Source organism: Myiozetetes cayanensis, unplaced genomic scaffold, assembly GCF_022539395.1.
Source record: "Myiozetetes cayanensis isolate MyiCay16 unplaced genomic scaffold, myiCay2020 scf4, whole genome shotgun sequence".
Taxonomy (NCBI): Eukaryota; Metazoa; Chordata; class Aves; order Passeriformes; family Tyrannidae; genus Myiozetetes; species Myiozetetes cayanensis.
Window position 1 is genome coordinate 18,602,662 of NW_026087631.1, and position 7,112 is coordinate 18,609,773.

The window sequence follows — 7,112 nt, forward strand, 5'->3', positions numbered from 1 at the left end:
TGAACCAACAGAAATCTGTTGAGTGATAAAGGAGAACAGGTCAGCATAAATCTTAAATAACTTCACTTCAGTATAAAAGCAGGAATGAAAAAAGTGTTCTGCTTTCCCCAACTAAAAATTCCAATAGTTCACTTGCAGCAACTGTATGAGCAGCAATATACTGCTTCCTATCAAGAGAAATCAGGTTATTTCTGTTTTTTCTTAGGTGTATATATTTTCAAGCCTAAGTATGAAGTTTTCCCATTTAAGGTATGTTTTATTTCCATTTATTTGCAACTTTTAGAGCTATTTATATGTAAGTATATACATAATGAGTTGTGTGTTTAATGCTCAAGTATCTTAGATAATTTGGGGGGAGGAGGGGTTTGTACTTATATTTACTTAGAAAATAATCATACGAAAAGGGTTTTACAAACATTTCTGCTGGCTTCTGAGCAGATATATGACAACCTGTCCCTATTGACTTGAGTAATATTCTGGAATAGAACTCCTGAATAACGTTCTGATATAGAAAAGTAACTGCAATCATCATTGCACAGATTGGGATGCTTCCTAAGAAGGATACAGTTACTTACACAAATGCCAGAAAGGGACTTGGAAGCTGATGAATCCCTCCACTTTGTTAATTCCTGTGACAGTGCTGTTGAGAAATGAAATTCTCAGAATTGTATCTGCCAAATTACAAAGAGTAAAAATACAACCTCTACAAGAAAGTGGACAAGTAGACAAGCCTTTTAAATTTTCTTCAGAAATACTAGGCCAACAAAGTATCTTTTTTACAGGTGTCCCTGTACAGGTTACAGGTTACTTGCTTTAAAATAAATAAAAGAAACAGCAATAGCACATAATGTCTAATACTTTGGGCCCTTCAAATGTTTGTTTTTAGTTACAAGAAGTGCTACTGATATTTAAGCACTAGTGAGAAGAGTCTAGGAGGTGCCACGGCAGATGAGTTATGATGCCATGGAGCCTGCCTTTTTATCAGCAAACACTGTTGAATGTTTGCAGGGATGTATAAAAACACTTAATGGGGAATATGTGAAGGATAGTTTGTTATCTTCTTCATAACTGCTTCTAAGTGCTAATAACTGGAAACAGGTTTGAACACTAAAATGACGTTTTCTCTCTTCCAAACTATTTAGCACAAATACGGATTTGAAGCTTGCCTGCTTATAAGTCCAAATTAGTTGAGATGTTTGACTGGAGGATGAAAATCTCTGTGAAACATATAAGAAATTCCTCCAGTGCTTTTCTACATGGGGAGAACCTCACCAGAGAGGCACAGATGAACAACCTAATTGCATTTCCAGGTGACAAGAATGATGAGGTTTCAGTCAATAAACATCTTGAGGTGAAAGGAAAAGTACAGAGAAGACAAAGGTAATGAAAAAAACAGGAATGAAACTCAAATCTTTAACAGTTAAAAAGTAAGGAAAAGAAATGCTTTTACACAGAGTCAATCAGTTTCCATTACTAACTAAGTGGTATTTTAGCTTGTATCAACACTAGGTATGATGATACATAAGTTCCAAGTTCTGATTATTTGTATAGCTATACAATATATTCTGACTTCTATGCCTGATATTTTTTTTCAGGATAAATATAGGTGAGGTAATAAAGTGATGAACATAAGTTGTTTAACTGCATTTTTTTTTCCTAAAAATTGCTCAAAGCTAGAAGCAATAAGCCAGGGTATTCTAGATCTGGGTTATAAATGTAGCCTTTATGCCCAAGATGTAACTTCAGTTCAGTGCTCATGGCAGGGACTGTAGGAGGTCTCCATTTCAATCTTCTGCCAAGAGCAGGGCCACCTCTCTGCTCAGACCAGGTCGTTAAGGGCTTTATTGAATCAGGACTTGAAAACCTCTAAATATGGAAAGGACAGAGTTTTTCTGGCCCTCATTCCACAGCTGAGCTACCGTCACAGGGAGTTTCACCTTATAACCTGTATTCATTGCTCTGTTTTTACCTTGTGCCTGTTGCCTCTCATGCTCCCAACCACACATCACTATGTGGATCCTCGCTGCTGTTTCTCAGCATTCTTACTGCACAAAACTAAGGGGGGGGGGGAGGGAGTGGCATGGGAGCATCCAGAGCTGCCCCAGCTGTGTTCACTGCAGGGCTCTGCCTTTCCAGTGCAAGACTCCGTACTTGTCCTTGTTGAATTTCGTCAGGTCCCTATTAGTTGGTCTTTCATGCTTGTCCAGGTATCTCTGAACAGCAGCCTTGCCTTCCCTCACATGAGCTAATTGGTCACAGCTTGTTGTCATCTCCAGATCTGATGAGTAACCCCCATCCACTTTTCTGAGATGCATAACAGAGCAGGCCCCATGACAGACCCCCACAGAACACCCTGGATACAGACCTCCAGGTATGGCATGACCCGTGGACTGTGACCTTCTGAGTGAAACCGATTTGCCAGTTATCTACCCATGTAGTTGTTGTCCCATTCACACTGTGGTAACCTAACCTCAATACACAAATACTGTGGGAGGTGGTGTTAAAAGCCTTGTAATGAAGAAATAAATGGCATCCACTGCACTTTCCTCATCTACAAATACAGTCATTTTACCATAGAAAATTATCAGTTTGATCAGGCATGATTAATCTTTAATAAATCTATGCTGACAATTTCCAGTCACTGCCTTCTTCATGTGCCCAGACAAAGAACATTTCTGGCACCATGATATTCTCAGGAACTGAAGTGATGCTAACTAGCCTGCAGTTCCTCAGATTAAACTTTTCTAAAGATGGATGTGACATTTGCCTTTCTCCAATCATTCAGGGCCTCTTTCAGCATCCACTAGCTCTGAGCTGATGGCTTCGTAAGGACAGAAGCCATCTCCTTCAGCCTTTTCATGTACAGCCTATCAGGTCTTAGTCACTTGTGTGGATCACATATTTGAAATACATCCCTTTTTCAGTCTTCGTCACCTACCAGTAGCTCATGTCTCCTTGTGTCCTATCACTAGATGCAGAGGCCTGGTGATGACAGTGAGCACTACTTCCTTACGTGTGTCCATTGCCTTTATGTCTCCTGCCCCATTCTGAAACAGGTCCAAGTTGTCCTTGGTCAGATTTTTACTGCTAACAGTAGTAGAAACTCCTCTTTTTTCCCTTGACATCTTTTGCAAAACTGAATTCCAGGTGAGCATCAGCCTCTTTGACACTACCCCTGTATGCCCAGGCAATGTTTCTCAATTTTTTCCCACTGATCAGCCTCTGATGCACTGCATTGTTGGCTGTTTGTTTCACCTAGACATCTGCCTTCTTTTTTCACTTTGTTCATCCTTATTGCAAGGAGGATGCTCTTCTTTATAGGCTGACCAGCTTTCCTGTACTCCTTTGCCCTTCTGAGCTCAGTCCCATGAAATCTCACTTGCCTGAATAAACCAAATCTGCTGTCCTAAGCAGTTTCTGTGCTCTCTCAGTCCTGCCACCCTCCCTTGTCTCAGAAACTTGACCTCCACTACATCAAAATCCATAACTGATCATCCCCACCCCAATCAACTTACGGTATCAATACAGGCTAAGGGATAAACACAATACAACAGCTGGAAGATTTAGACTGAAAGCAACTTTTTTTTTTTCTCTGATACAAGTGTTTTGTTTTTGGGGTGTTTTTTCCAGCTTGTGTTTTTGAAAGTCAAGAAGAGCATGCATGGAAAAATTTGAAATAGAAATCAAGTTTTGCAAAATTCCATTCATTAGGTAAAGTACCGAAACCCTGTTTTCATTTGTTACAGTAAGCTCACAGTTGGATAGGGCTAAAATCTGTCCTGTGATGGAGCACCTTTCATCTTTGGTTGTGATTTGTAGATTTGGCAAGCTAAGATTGGGACACTTACTCTGAAGCCCTGAAATATAGGGACATAGGCTTTTCCAGTGAACTGGTATTAGTGAGCTTTCCGTATATTTACAATATCTGCAATTCTATTTTCATTTAACAGAATAAAAGACAAAATCATAGAAATTCTCATGTAAGGTAGTATGTATATGATAGTCTTTAGTCTCACATATATGGTTAAAGTTATATGTTTGCTAATAAATAGCTGATTTGAAGACTGAGAAGGGCACAAAGAAAAATTCAAGGGCTGCCTTCTCATGCAGTCTTGAGTGTTAAAACTTACTTCAAACCCTGGTCCATAAACCCTGGCATAAATGTTGATTTTGAGGGTTTGATTGCAAGACAGTGGTCCAAGGTGGGAGGTGATTTCTTTCTTAGTAAGGAGTGCTTTAAATCCTGAATCTTTTGCTTTATATATATATATGTCTATCTCAACAGGGATGCATCAAGGATGTAACTTCAAAAATGTCCTCTCCAATATCAAATATTTCTCTGTGTAAGACCTTATGTGTTATTGTAATGGAGTTTGGAAATCCTTTCCCAGGTGCTGGATCTGCACCTTTTTCAGGAAAGAAGTGAGGGCTGTCATCTGAGCCAATAACAATTTTTAAAGTGCCCTATTTTCCTGAAGTAGTAAAAGCTATATTTTTTATAGCTGAGACTATTTTTTGAAGTCATGTCCACACAAACCAAAAGGTATAAAATTTCTTTGGCTGAGCTGGAGAGCAGAACGGTTGAAGTAAATTCCTGAGCCTCCTTCCTTCGAGAGCATCAATCGAAGGAGGACAGACCATGGTCATGGCAAGATTTTCCCAGGGAAAACACGGGGGTCTGAACTGAGAGATTGCGGGGCGGAGACAAATGAAACTCCGTCGGGTACAGATTTCTCTGCCCTTATCTTGTCCCAGGCACATGGCATCGGCAAGGGCCCAGACTCACTCGCGCACATGCGAGACACACGTCGTTCTGTCGGGAAAGGCGCCAGAGACGCGAAATGCAATCCAATGGCTTCCCCCCACCCTCCTCCCAGGAAGAGTTATTTTAAAACTTCAGGCATAGTCCTCGGTAGCAACAGTGACCAGAGATAAAAGGGGAAAGGGAGGAAATGCGGGAGGGAGCGTAATAACAATGGAAGTGTTAAAACTCTCTGAGGCTGTTGCAAAGCGGCTGCAGCAGCATCAGCATCATTAGCAGGGAGAGCCGGGACGGGGCGGCAGAGATGGCTAGGGGGTCGGGGCAGTCCGGGGAGCGGCAGCGGAGCTGCCGAGAGACACCTTGCGTGGGTGGTCCCGGCCCCGCCCGGCAGTGGGGGCACGGCCAGGACCGGCGCTCCCTGTGGAGTGGAGCCGCAGGAAGTGGGAACCCAAGGGGGCTGGCAGGGGGGCTGGCACGGCCCCGCCCGGCCCGGCCCGAGCCCGGAGTAGCCGCCCGGGGAGAGCCGCCGCTGCCCACCATGTCGCTGCCGGCGGGGATGGAAGGGTCCCGCGGCGCCCGGCACAGCCTCGCCCCGCCACCCCAGCCGGCTCAGGGCTCGCTGTCCGGCACCGCCGCCTCCGCCCTCCCGCCGGTGCTGCCGCCGACACCGCTCCGCTCGGACGAGCCGCAGCGCGGCCGGCCATGCCCATTCCCATTCCCGTGCCCCCCGGGCGTGCTGCCAGCCCTCCCGCTGATCGGGCTGGCGCTGCTGCAGATCGGCCTGGGCAGCGCCCTGGTGGCGCTGAGCTTCGCGACCGTGTGGCTCAGCAGCGCCGCGAGGGTGAACGCGAGCTCCGCCTGGGCCGGCTCCGTGGTAAGTCGGGGCACCTGCGGGGCGAAGCGGGCGTCTGTCCCGCTCCTCCGCCCCCGCTCGGAAATGGGGTGCGGGTAACGCTTTCCCTGACACTTTAGCCAGGGTGTCAGCTTGACCCCAGTGGGGAATTTATTTACTGACGTGCTTCCCCCACGCCAAAAAAAAAAAAATAATAATAATAAAAAAAATTATGCAATTAGAAACAAGATTTTCAAAAGTCACTGTGTACGTAGATGTTACGTATTGCTTTCACGCATTGTGTTGTGTATGAATTTTATGCGTTGCGCCTTTCCTCTCATGACAGAGAAAACAGCAATGTTCTGGGGGAAAAAATAGATGGGGTTGTGACAGTTTTGTAAAGAGCACGGAGGGGAGTTATTCCATCTCATGTGGGACCCTACTTTAAACCACAGCTTTATAAATACAGAATATATATAATAGTTTGTGTTGCAGAAGCTCAACAGTGGTAAGCAGAATTCAACAGGAATAGAAGGGTCAGGGTGGTTGCTCACAATTTCTGGGCCCTCGAGCAATGAGCAAGTTGTGTTCTATGGCTGGCACACTCAGCTCCTACTGCTAGGGTAAAGAGTGTCAGCCTGTCTCTTGGTTTAAACATTTAAATTACGTTGCCAGTGTTGTTCACCACCTGTGAAAACGTACTCCATGACCTGTGGTTTGGGGATTGAGTAGTTTCTGTTTGTCTGTATAATGAAAGTACATAGTCCTTGGGTGGTGGTGGGAAATCCAGACAATCCAAATGTGTATTTTTAGTATCTCCCTTGTGATGTTTCATCTTTTTTTCTTTAGGTTAAAAGAAGTTTAAGTATATGTAAGCTCTGGACTTTCTTTGAACCTTGCACACAGAACCATGCATATGCTTTTAAAATGTTTTAAAATGGCACATGGAAAATAGAAGTATTCAGTATCTTTAATAATGAAGAAGAGTATTGGTTTTGTTTGGGATTTTTTAATGCTATCTCTGAAACAATAGTACACTCAGAAAAGTTACTGAAAATACCTTGTGATTGTAACAACATGAGTGAAAATTTTAGCCCAGAAGCAACCTGGAAGAGTAGTGGTCATTAAAAGCTGGAATTGATGGTGTCTGAGTGATTTTTTGGCTTGGTGGTTTTTTTTTTGTTTGCTTGTTGTTTGGTTTGATTTTTTTCATTATAGATGCAACATGATGACTTGTTAAGTGCAAGTCAGGAAAGGTTTGAGAAAGACTTTTCTTATTGTAAAGCTTTAACAAGTGTAATGATTTAAATCTTGGTGTCCTTAAGGCAAAAAAGCAATTCACATCAGTATTGGTGTGCTTGTTATAAAATCATGTGATCACTTTGCAGTCAGAGAATTCAAAAAATACTTTGTTATGAAACTGCAGAGTTATGTATGTGGTTTTGCAACACCAGTGATGGTACCAGTGGGTGTTTTGGCCAAGTCATATATGCACATTATGCTAGATCAGATTGATCA